At 43.8% G+C, this 12,087-nt stretch overlaps 1 protein-coding gene across 10 annotated transcripts in view; it reads left to right on the forward strand.

Annotated features, from left to right (window-relative positions):
- The window catches only part of SENP6 (SUMO specific peptidase 6), a 187,038-nt gene that overhangs the window by 62,709 nt on the left and 112,242 nt on the right, over positions 1 to 12,087 (forward strand). Inside the window, exon 1 of one of the 10 annotated variants that reach the window (XM_045010862.1) lies at positions 7,504 to 7,848. The exons of the other annotated variants lie outside the window; for them this stretch is intronic. The gene's annotated coding sequence lies outside the window, so the exon portion shown is untranslated. Of the gene's footprint in view, positions 1 to 7,503; positions 7,849 to 12,087 lie in introns of those variants that run through there. 10 annotated transcript variants of the gene reach the window in all.

Here is a 12,087-nt window from a genome sequence, read left to right on the forward strand (position 1 = left end):
TCGCGCATTCTCGTGCAGTCAGTGCTGAACCGGGACCTGCAAAGCCAGGCGAGGAGGTGGCGGCTACGGCAGCGCGGCGACGAGAGTGATGAGGACATGGACACAGAATTCTGTCAAACTACGGGCCCCTGCACTTTGGAGATCCTGCTGGTAATGGGGCAGGTTCTAGCCATTGAACGCCAATTTTGGGCCCGGGAAACAAGCACAGACTGGTGCGACCGCATAGTGTTGCAGGTGTGGGACGATTCCCAATGGCTGCGAAACTTTCGCATGCGTAAGGGCACTTTCATGGAACTTTGTGACTTGCTTTCCCCTTCCCTGAAGCGCCAGAAAACAAAGATGAGAGCAGCCTTCACAGTTGAGAAGCGAGTGGCGATAGCCCTGTGGAAGCTTGCAATGCCAGACAGCTACCAGTCAGTCGGGAATCAATTTGGAGTGGGCAAATCTACTGTGGGGACTGCTGTGATGCAAGTAGCCAAAGCAATCACTAAGCTGCTGCTACGAAAGGTTGTGACTCTGGGAAATGTGCAGGTCATAGTGGATGGCTTTGCTGCAATGGGATTCCCTAACTGTGGTGGGGCGATAGATGGAACCCATATCCCTATCTTGGCACTGGAGCACCCACTACATAAACCACAAGGGGTACTTTTCCATGGTGCTGCAAGCACTGGTGGATCACAAGGGACGTTTCACCAACATCCACGTGGGATGTCCAGGAAGGGTTCATGACGCTCATGTCTTCAGGAACACTATTCTGTTTAAACGGCTGCAGCAAGGGAATTACTTCCCAGACCAGAAAATAACAGTTGGGGATGTTGAAATGCCTGTCGTTATCCTGGGGGACCCAGCCTACCCCTTGATGCCATGGCTCATGAAGCCATACACAGGCAGCCTGGACAGTAGTCAGGAGCTGTTCAACTACAGGCTGAGCAAGTGCGGAATGGTGGTAGAATGTGCATTTGGCCGTTTAAAGGTGCGCTGGCGCACATTACTGACTCACTCAGACCTCAGCTAAACCAATGTACCCATTGTTATTGCTGCTTGCTGTGTGCTCCACAGTCTCTGAGAGAGTAAGGGGGAGACCTTTATGGCGGGATGGGAGGCTGAGGCAAATCACCTGGCCGCTGATTACGCGCAGCCAGACACCAGTGCGGTTAGAAGAGCACACCAGGAAGCGGTGCGCATTAGAGAAGCTTAGAAAACCAGTTTCATCACTGGCCAGGGTACAGTGTGACTGTTGTTTGTTTCTCCTCGATGAACCGCCCCCCCCCCCTTGATTGACTCATTCCCTGTAAGCCGCCACCCCCCCCTTCGATCACAGCTTGCTATCTAAGGAAATAAAGTCACTCTCGTTTAAAAATCATGTGCTCTTTATAACTTAATTATAAAAAGAGGGAGAGAACTGACAAGGTAGCCTGGGTGGGGTTTGGGAGGAGAATAGTAGGGAAGGAAAAGGCCACTAAAAAAATTTCATAATAATGAGAGCCTTTTGGTTGGGCTGTCGACTGGGGTGGAGTGGGCAGGTGCACGGAGCCTACCCCCACGAGTTCTTACTTGTCTGGTGGGTGAGGAGGCTAAGGAACATGGTGAGGGGGGAGGGTGGTTATACAGGGGCTGCAGCGGCACTCTGTGATCCTGCTGCCGTTCCTGAAGCTCCACCATACGCTGGAGCATGTCAGTTTGATCACGCAGCAGCCCCAGAGTTGCATCCCGCCACCGCTGATCTTCTTGCCGCCTCCTGTCCTCACGTTCGTCCCTCCTGTCCTCACGTTCGTCCCTCCTGTCCTCACGTTCGTCCCTCCTGTCCTCACGTTCGTCCCTCCTGTCCTCACGTTCGTCCCTCCTGTCCTCACGTTCGTCCCTCCTGTCCTCACGTTCGTCCCTCCTGTCCTCACGTTCGTCCCTCCTGTCCTCACGTTCGTCCCTCCTGTCCTCACGGTCACTGGCATCTTTTCTGTACTTTGCTATCACTTCCTTTCACTCATTCAGATGAGCTCTTTCATTGTGGGTCACTTCCATGATTTCCGAAAACATTTCTTCTCGCGTCTTTTTTTTTTTTCCGCCGCCTTATCTGAGATAGCCTTCGGGATGGAGTAGGGAGAAATTTGCAGCTGCATGAGGGAGGGGAAAAAAGGGAGAGAAGTATTTAAAAAGATATATTTTTAGAGAACAATGGTCATACTCTTTCATGGTGAACAACATTATTCACCTTACATAGCACATGTGTCCTCACTACAAGGTCGCATTTTGCATCTTAATATTGAGTGCCTGTGGCTTTGGTGTTACCGTTGAGTGCTGCTTCTTTCCTGTTAACGTGCAGCAGCAGAAACCACCCCATGGCTGGCATCATGGAAGATCACTGCTAAACACCTCCCTTCCCCCCCCACCCCCAACCGCGTGGCTGGTATCAGGAAAGATCCCTGCTAGCCAAACGCGGAAAAGCTCCGTGCCAATCGCGCCCCCCCCCACTACTTGGCTACCTACAGGGAAGGATTTCTTTTAAGCCACAAGCAAACAGCCCAGTAGGAATGGCCATCTCTGTCCCCTTACTTAAATTCCTGAATTTCAACCAGGTTACCATGAACAATATCACTCTCCTGAGGATAACACAGCGAGATAAAGAACGGATATTGCTTGAATGCCAGCAATCACTGGGACCATACGCAGCTAGGCTTTGTCATGCAATGATACCAGATTATTTGCTACATGCATGGCGTGGTCAAGTGTCCTACCATGGAGGACGGAATAAAGCAGCGCTGCCCAGAAACCTTCTACAAAGGCTTTTGGAGTACCTCCAGGAGAGCTTCATGGAGATGTCCCTGGAGGATTTCCGCTCCATCCCCAGACATGTTAACAGACTTTTCCAGTAACTGTACTGGACGCGAATGCATCCCAAGTCCTCAGGGCAAATTAATCATTAAAAAACGCTTGCTTTTAAACCATAATCTTATATTTACAAGGTACACTCTCACCAGAGGTCCCTTCCATGGCGTCATTGTCTGGGATAGTTGCTTGGGAGGGCTGGGAGGGTAATTCCGTCAGGGTGAGGAAAAAGCTCCTGGCTGTTGGGGAGAACGGAGTGCTGTGTGCTCTCTACAAGCTCCTCCTCTTCCCCGTCCGCAGAATCCTCAGCCGTGGCTGCGATTACCACCCCCACCTCGGAATCCACGGACAGAGGTGGGATAGTGGTGGCGGACCCCCTTAGAATTGCATGCAGCTCAGCATAGAAGCGACATGTTTTGGGCCCTGCCCGGACTTTCCGTTTGCTGCTTTGGTTTTCTGGTAGGCTTGTCTGAGCTCCTTAACTTTCACACGGCACTGTACTGAGTCCCTGGTGTGGCGCCTCTGCATCATGGCCTTGGAAATTTTTTCAAATTTTTTTCATTTCGTCTTTTGGAACGGAATTCTGTTAGCACGGAATCCTCTCCCCATACAGCGATCAGATCCAGTACCTCCCCTGCAGTCCATGCTGGAGCTCTTTTTCGATTCTCAGGAGACTGCATTGTTACTTGTGCTGATGAGCTCTGCGTGGTCACCTGTGCTGGTGAGCTCTCCACGCTGGCCAAACAAGAAATGAAATTCAAAAGTTCGCGGGGCTTTTCCTGTCCACCTGTGTCATAAATAGTTAGTTAAGGGTTAAGTTTCCACCTGTAAAGGGTTAACACATAGTACCTGGTGAACAACTGACCTGAGGACCAATCAGGGAAGAGAATTTAAAATTCCTAGGAGGGAACTTTTTCTCTCTGTTCTTGTGTGTGTTGTTCTTAGCCGTTTGGAGTTACAAGGGTCCAGATGTTTAATCAAGTCTTCTGCAAGTTTCCATCTTTCTGAACTAATTTCTTCTAGTCAAGATAGTGAGTATTAGAAAGATACTTTGTGTCCTCATCTAATAATCCTATGTTTGCAATTCTGTGTGTTTGTTATTGATTATTCTTAATTCTGCCTGTATTGTTTGTACTGAGAAGGAGAGAATCTTCTCTCCAGAAATTAGTAAGGTTATACCCTATGAATGTCCAGCTTGGATTCCTAGAGATTGTGTATTTTCTTGTTTTTCTTTTAATAAATTCTTTCTATAAAGATTTGATTAAATCCCTTCTACTGTGGATACAGGGGGAGGGAGCTAAGAGACTCTCTCTCGGTGGTGAGACAGGCTTATCTCCGGGCAGAGAAGGGAGGGGGGAGAAGGGGAGGTTTCTCCCTCTGTGAGTTGATCTGTGTTTACCCCAGGAAACGTCTTTGGAAAGAGGAGGGGGAAAACAGGGGTGTCCCGGCCCACGTAATTGACCGGGTGGTGGCGGCAAAAAGGAGACCTACCCTAGGATTTTAGGGTGGGGGGATACATGCTGGTCCTCAACTTGAAACCCCCCAGTTTCAAGTGAGGGTAAGACCATGACAACCTGGCCAGTGCATCCGAGTTCAGATGGCTTTCCAGAGCGGTCACAATGGTGCACTGTGGGATAGCTCCTGGAGGCCAATACCGTCGAATTGCGGCCACACTAACCCTAATCCGACATGGCAATACCGATTTGAACGCTACTCCGCTTGTCGGGGAGGAGTACAGATATCGGTTTTAAGAGCCCTTTATATCGATATAAAGGGCTTTGTTGTGTGGACGGGTGCAGCGTAAAATTGGTTTAATGCTGCTAAATTCGGTATAAACACGTAGTGTAGACCAGGCCTAACAAATTTATTTGAGCATAAGCTTTCGTGGGCTACAGCCCACTTCATCGGATGCCTAGAATGGAACATATAGTGAGGAGATAGACACATACAGAGAGCATGAAAAGGTGGGAGTTGTCATACCAACTCTAAGAGGCTAATTAATAAGAGAAAAAACTTTATACTATGTCTATTGCTTTTCCCTCATCCAGAAATCTTTCTTTGACAGGGTAACAAGCCATCAGGTTGGTTTGACACGATTTGTTCTTGAGAAATCCATGTTAACTCTTACTTATCACCTTATTATCTTCTAGATGTTTGCGAATTGATTGCTTAATTATTTGCTCCATTATTGTTCAAGGTACAGAAGTTAAGCTGACTTGTCTGTAATTCCTCAGGTTGTCCTTATTTCAGTTTTTCACAGATTGGCACTATATTTTCCCTTTTCCAGTCGTCTGGAATCTCTTCCATGACTTTTCAAAGATAATTGCTAATGGCTCAGATACTCCTTGAGTATTCTAGGATGCATTTCACCAGGTCCTGGTGACTTGAAAACATTTAACTTGTCTAAGTAATTTTTAACTGGTTCTTTTCCTATTTTAGCCTCTGATCCAACCTCATTTTCACTGACATTCACTTTGTTAGACATCCAATCACCACCAAGCCACTTGGTGAAAACCTGAAACAAATAAGTCATTAAGCACCTCTGCCATTTCCACATTTTTCTGTTGTTTTTCCCCCCTCACTGAATAACGGGCCTACCCTGTCCTTAGTCTTCTCTTGCTTGTAATGTATTTGTAGAATGTTTTCTTGTTACCTTTTAGACTCTAGCTAGTTTGATATCGTTTTGTGCCTTGGCCTTTCTGATTTTTTTCCCTACATACTTGTCTTATTTGTTTATATTCATCCTTTTGTAATTTTCTTTTTGTAGGACTTTTTTTAGATCATTGAAGATCTCCTGGCTAAGCCAGGGTGGTCTCTTGCCATACTTTCTATCTTTCCTACGCAGTGGGATAGTTTGCTTTTGTGCCCTTAATAATGTTTCTTTGAAGAACTGCCAGCTGTCTTCAATTGTTTTTCCCCTTAAACTTGCTTCCCATGGGATCTTACTTACCAACTCCTAGAGTTTGCTAAAGTCTGCTTTCTTGAAATCCATTGTCTTAATTTTGCTGTTCTCCTTCTTACCATTCCTTAGAATCATGAACTCTAGCATTTTATGATCACTTTCACCCAAGCTGCCTTCCACTTTCAAATTCTCAACCAGTTCCTCCCTCTTTGTCAAAATCAAATCTAGAACAGCCTCTCCCCTAGTAGCTTTCCCCACATTCTGAAATAAAAAATTGTCTCCAATACATTCCAAGAACTTGTTAGATAATCTGTGCCTTGCTGTGTTATTTTTCCCAATCTGAGATATCTGAGTAGTTGAAGTCCCCATCACCACCAAGTCCTGTGCTTTGGATGATTGTTAGTTGTTTAAAAAAAGCCTCATCCGCCTCTTCTTCCTAGTTAGGTGGTCTGTAGTAGACCCCTACCATGACATCACCCTTGTTTTTTACCCCTTTTATCCTTACCCAGAGACATTCAACAAGTCTGTCTCCTATTTCCATCTCCACCGCAGTCCAAGCGTGTACATTTTAAATATATAAGGCAACACCTCTTCCCTTTTTTTCCGTTGCCTGACATTCTTGAGCAAGCTGTACCACATGATGCCAACTGTCATAGTTGTTTATTTACTAGCATTTCGAGTTCTTCTTGTTTGTTCTCCATACTTCTCGCATTAGTATACAGACATCTAAGATACTGATTTTATTCCCCCCGCCTCCAGTTCTGTCTTGTCTGTTCTTTACCTCTGCTATAACAGCCCATGCTTCCCCCAAATTCTGACCCTTCTCCCAAGTCTCCATGTTTTTTACTTACCTGTGGACTTTGGTCACCTGCCCCCTTCAAATGTAGTTTAAAGCCTTCCTCACTAGGCTAGCCAGTCTGTATCCAAATATGCTCTTCCCCTTCCTCAATAGGTGGACCCCATCTCTGCTTAGCAGGCCTTCTTGCTGGAATAGCATCTTGTAGTCAAGGAAGCCGAAGCCCTCCTGGTGACACCATCTTCGCAGCCAGGCATTCGCCTCCAGGATGCATCTATCTCTGCCTTGGCCCCACCCCTTACCCTTTATTGGAATGATCGAAGAGAACACCACCTGCGCTCCCAACTCCTTCACCCTTACTCCCAGAGCCCTGTAGTCACTTGACCTGATTATAGGTGGAACTGGTAGCAAACTATATTTCACGTTGCCAAACACTTTCCATTGCAAGACCCTGTTTCAGTTGTTGTTTATAACAGCCATTTGGACTGTAATTTCCCATGCCGGGTGTGTGCCTTGAGCTTATTTTTTTTTTTAATGTTTCAGCAAAATTGGTCCAGCTGTTTCTCAGAACAAAGTTAGGGAGAAATATATTATTTTGTCCATATTAAGTGTTTATGTCCATTTCATTGGGAAGTTTTAGCATCTCCCTGCTTTGGAGCATGGTCTCAAAATTTGGCAGGGCTGTCATCCTGGTTTCAGTTTTGTCACTCGTATTAAAACCTGCCCGAATTGGCCAAGTGAATAGCCTCCCAGAAACTGCAATTCACATATACTTAATAGAGACTTGTTAGTTTGGCAGTTAAATTGTCTGAAGATTCCATTTGCACTGAGCATGCTCAAGCCCAAGGCTACAGCTGCAAGGCAGGTGTTTCCCTGCAGTTGCTCTTGGTAGCCAGGAACCGTTGTAGCGCGAGGCACAGGAACTGAAAGCAAGGAGTCTGTGTACTCAGTGGTGTGCGCACATCTGACCTCCTTCTGCCAGGGATAACCTATTATACTGCATTCAGATAGTTGTCTTGCCTAGGAAGGGTGTTTGACACCAACAGCTATTGATTTTGATTAGCTCTTAACTGCTGGCCCAGCTTCGTGTAACAATGGCTTTTCTACTCAGGGGCTTGCCAGTCAGGCAAGCAAGAGAGAGGTGTGGCTGGAGCTTCTCAGTTGTGTGCATGTCATGGAGGAGAGACCCTATTTACGAGTAGGATTCTTCTTTGTGTAGGAGGGACTGGGGATTAGGAGTAACTGTCGCCAAATATCAGGAGTACTTGCAGAAGAAAGAAGGCAGAAGGGACTCTGCTTCCTGAAATACTTCAGACTCACAGAAAGGGTAAGATCAGCCTAAGGGAGGGTGTATCTCAGGAGTGCAGTTATTTTCAAAGATCTGTAACTCTAGAGTGCTTTGAGTAAAGTTTCTTTAGTTAAGAACGTCCATTGTTTCTGTTCTTGTTTTCTGCCCTGTTGTCCTCATGTTCTCTATTCAAGATAATTAAGTCCCAGGCAGACTGCAAAGAGCTACAAAAGGATCTCTCAAAACTTGGGTGACTGGGCAACAAAATGGCAGATGAAATTCAATCTTGATAAATGCAAAGTAATGCACATGGGAAAACATAATCCCAGCTATACATATAAAATGAATGTGGTCTAAATTAGCTGTTACCACTCAAAGAGATCTTGGAGTCGTTGTGGCTAGTTCTTTGAAAACATCCACTCAGTGTGCAGTGACAGTCAAAAAAGTGAACAGAATGTTGGGAATCATTAAGATGGAGATAGATAATAAGACAAAAAAATCTCATATTGCCTCTATATAAATCAATGGTACTCCCACATCTTGAATACTGTGTGCGGATGTGGTTGCCCCATCTCAAAAAAGATATATTGGAAAAGGTTCAGAAAAGGGCAACAAAAATTATTAGGGGTATGGAACGGCTTCCATATGAGAAGAGATTAAGACCGGGACTTTTCAGCTTGGAAAAGAGACCACTAAGTGGGGATATGATTGAGGTCTATAAACTCATGACTGGTGTGGAGAAAGTAAATAAGGAAGTGTTATTTAGTCCTTCTCATAACAGGAACTAGTGGTCACCAAATGAAATTAATAGGCAGCATGTTTAAAACAATCAAAAGGAAGTGTGTTTTCACACAATGCACAGTCAACCTGTGGAACTCTTTGCCAGAGGATGTTGTGAAGGCCAAGACTATAACAGGGTTAAAAAAAGAACTAGATACATTCATGGAGGATAGGTCCATCGATGGCAATTAGCCAGGATGGGCAGGGATGGTGTTCCTAGCCTCTGTTTGCCAGAAGCCAGGAATGGGTGACAGGGAATGGATCACTTGATGATTACCTATTCTGTTCATTCCCTCTGGGGCACCTGGTTTTGACCACTGTTGGAAGACAGGATACTGGGCTAGATGGACCTTTGGTCTGACCTAGAATGGCTGTTCTTACGTTCTTATGTTCAAAGGTCTTAAATTAGAAGCCTGGAGTGTCCGCATCTGAGGTGGAGCTAGAAGGAGTGTGTGTGTAAGCAGCTGGGGAAGCTCACAGGTTTTAAGCAGTGATTTTTGGGGGGGGATCTAGAGTGACTGCGTGGCAGTGCTCCATGGCCCAGGGACGGTCTCCTGACAAGAGTTCTGAGGCTGGGAGTATGCTGTATAGACTAGAGCTAGAAGTAGTGATTAGATTCTACCCAGACCCAGCTAACTAGAATTTGGCAGCTGGGTCCACTTGCAACAGACTAGTGACTATGGCTGGGTTCTGGACCAGCTTGTAACAAATTGAGCCACTAATTAATAATGAACATAGTACAACTAAATTCAATAGCCTTGAGGGAGTAATTGTGCCATTTACTAGCACTGTACTGAACATTAGGAAAGTATTTTAACCTTTTCCCTTTTTTTTTTCCTTAAGTTAAAAATACATTGAAATCAAAAGTGAAATTAAAATCCTTACACATGAAACAGCAGCTATTTAAAGGTAGCACAATTCTTCCTGAACGCATTCATATCGCTGAACTAAAAAGTAAGGCGGATCAAAAATCCAAAACAAAGAACACCTCTCTGTAACATACAAGGGTGCAATGTAGACTGAGCAGCTGTGTCACCCCTCCTCTCTAACCTGAGGTGCCCTTTACAATGCTTCCTGCTGTAGCCTTCAGCCTGGACTGCTCACAAACAGCCCCCAGCATGCAAGTCACTCAGCCAGCCAGCCACACGTTGGCTCTTACCAGCCTTGGCTATACTGAAGAGTGACCTAAACAGACTCCCAGTCTTAGATTTCTCCCCAGAAGTGTATGTCCTGTACTGGCCAGCCCTCTCCTGGACTTAATATAATACAAGTTTTTATATTAAGTTTGTTATTGCTTCAGTAGAAATAATATGCACATAACATGACACCTCAAATGGAGTTTCCTAAACACTTCAGTTTAAGCACATTGGATTAGATAAAACAATAATACAAATATATTAACTACAGAGAGAATTTAAGTAATGAGGCATAAAAGTCAGAAATGGTTACAAGAAAATAAAGTTAAAATTCTGCCGGTGCCTAACTGAACAAATTTTCTCACCATATTCTTTCAGCAGTTTCTTAGGTCAGGAGCCCTTCTCCCAGAATTCAACAAATGCTTCCTTTGTTGCTTCTGGTGCCGTGAATGTGATGGGCGGGGAGAAAGAGGGTGTGCCTAGGGATATTTGTCCCTCCTTTTTATAGTGTGTGTGTCCCCCTCTTGAAAAACATGTCCAGCTGAGATTCAGGAGACCAAATGTACGTGGAAGGATGTCGCCTGCTGCTTTTTCACCACTGATTTGTTTCCCTTTCTGCTTGATGACTCTGTTTACTGTTTAAATGTAATTTAAGCAGAGCATACGTTCCTTTGTTTGAGACAGATCTGTCTGCCAACCTCAGTTTGGAATGCATTAATAGCACTATAAAGTGGAATCTTATAACTTCTCATAAAGTGTTGTCTCTCACATTTTATCAGGACAATGACTGTCAAATTATGAGTTTTCAAAAGATACCTCACAAGGCATACTTCGCACAAAGATTATTATGATGGTGTGTGAGGTGTGGACACAGGTACATTTTGTCATGCTGTCCCACCCCAGTGTTATGGCTAAATGGCAAGGTATGATATGTTATTTAAGCCATAAAGTTACCCTTTATAAAATGGAAAAACATCCCAAGCGAAGCCAATAGAAAGGACCATATACTGTAGCAAATAAAATGTAAGATGGAAGTTAAGGGAAAAGAGATGTTTTGAAGAGCAAATGGCCAAAGAAATAAAATATAGGGCTGCATGGGATCTGGATTTTTTTTTTCTCTGTTCTGGAGCAGAACAAAACAAACAGTTCTCAAATCTTGTGCAAAACAAAATTCTGAAAATAATTATCACAGAACCCTTATTTTGGGTCAGTTGAAGTGTTTTGTTTAGAAAGTATAATATAAATCAAACTAATCTTGAAATAAAAATTGAAACCTTGTTTTGCATCATTTATAAAAACATTGTCAGGGTTTTTTTTAAAGAAAGTTTTGTTGGAAGAGGCACATTTTCTGATCTGCTCTAATAAAATACTTTAAGTGCATCACAAGGTGGAAGCCTATGTGAAAGAATGGGTGAGCCCATTGCACTACCAGGGAGCAATTTATTTCAATATCATTTAATAATGATGTTGAAGTGAAGCAGCATAATTTCTTTTCTCTGTCTTTACCACAAAAGATATTGGGGGGAGATAGCTATCCCTGATTTCCCTTTTTTCAAGTAAGGTATTGTCAGAGATTGACATGTCAAAAGAGGAGGTGCTATAATAAATTAATAGAAGTCTGGGGTCTGGGATGATTTCAAGGAATACAAAGCAGTGAGCCTTCCTACAGTATTGAGTAAATTGACTGAAAAAACAGTTAAGATGAACAAAACAATAGGTATAAACCAGCATGAAAATTATGCATCTGTGAGAGTTCTTTGAGCATGTGAACCAAATAATAGATAAAGGGATACTAGTTGACATTTATTTGGACTTCGAAAAAGCTTTTTACAAAGTCCTTCATGAAGCTAAAAAGGAAAACCAAGTAGGCCTGGGAGAGAGGTAAACTACTGTGATGGATTAATACTGGTTAACAGATATAAAATGAAGAGTAGAAATTGCTGATCAGTTTAAGTATGGCACAGGATAACAGTGGGGTGTCCACAGGATTGATACTTGAATTGGTTGGTGTTCAATGTGTTAATGATTTGGAAAGGAAAGAGAATAGTGAGGTCAGACTTTTGCGGATTGCACAAAACTATTTAAGTCAAGATATGAGAAGAATCCTATATGAAAAGAAAAGGACCTAACAAAACTAGGTAAATACTGATGATGTGTGGTGACTGATTACCTTCCATTAGTCAACAATGAACTTCATGTGTATATGGGAAGGAATAATTTGAACTACTCATTAACATTGATTTTAGAATCTAATAATGTGAATCACACTGGAAAAAGAGCTGTTCATCACTGTGGACAACTCAATGAAAACCTCTACTCTTGATTTCCATTGCATATTGATTACTCATCATGCTAAGATTTA

This window comes from Mauremys mutica, chromosome 3 (genome assembly GCF_020497125.1).
Source record: "Mauremys mutica isolate MM-2020 ecotype Southern chromosome 3, ASM2049712v1, whole genome shotgun sequence".
In the NCBI taxonomy this organism is placed as follows: domain Eukaryota; kingdom Metazoa; phylum Chordata; order Testudines; family Geoemydidae; genus Mauremys; species Mauremys mutica.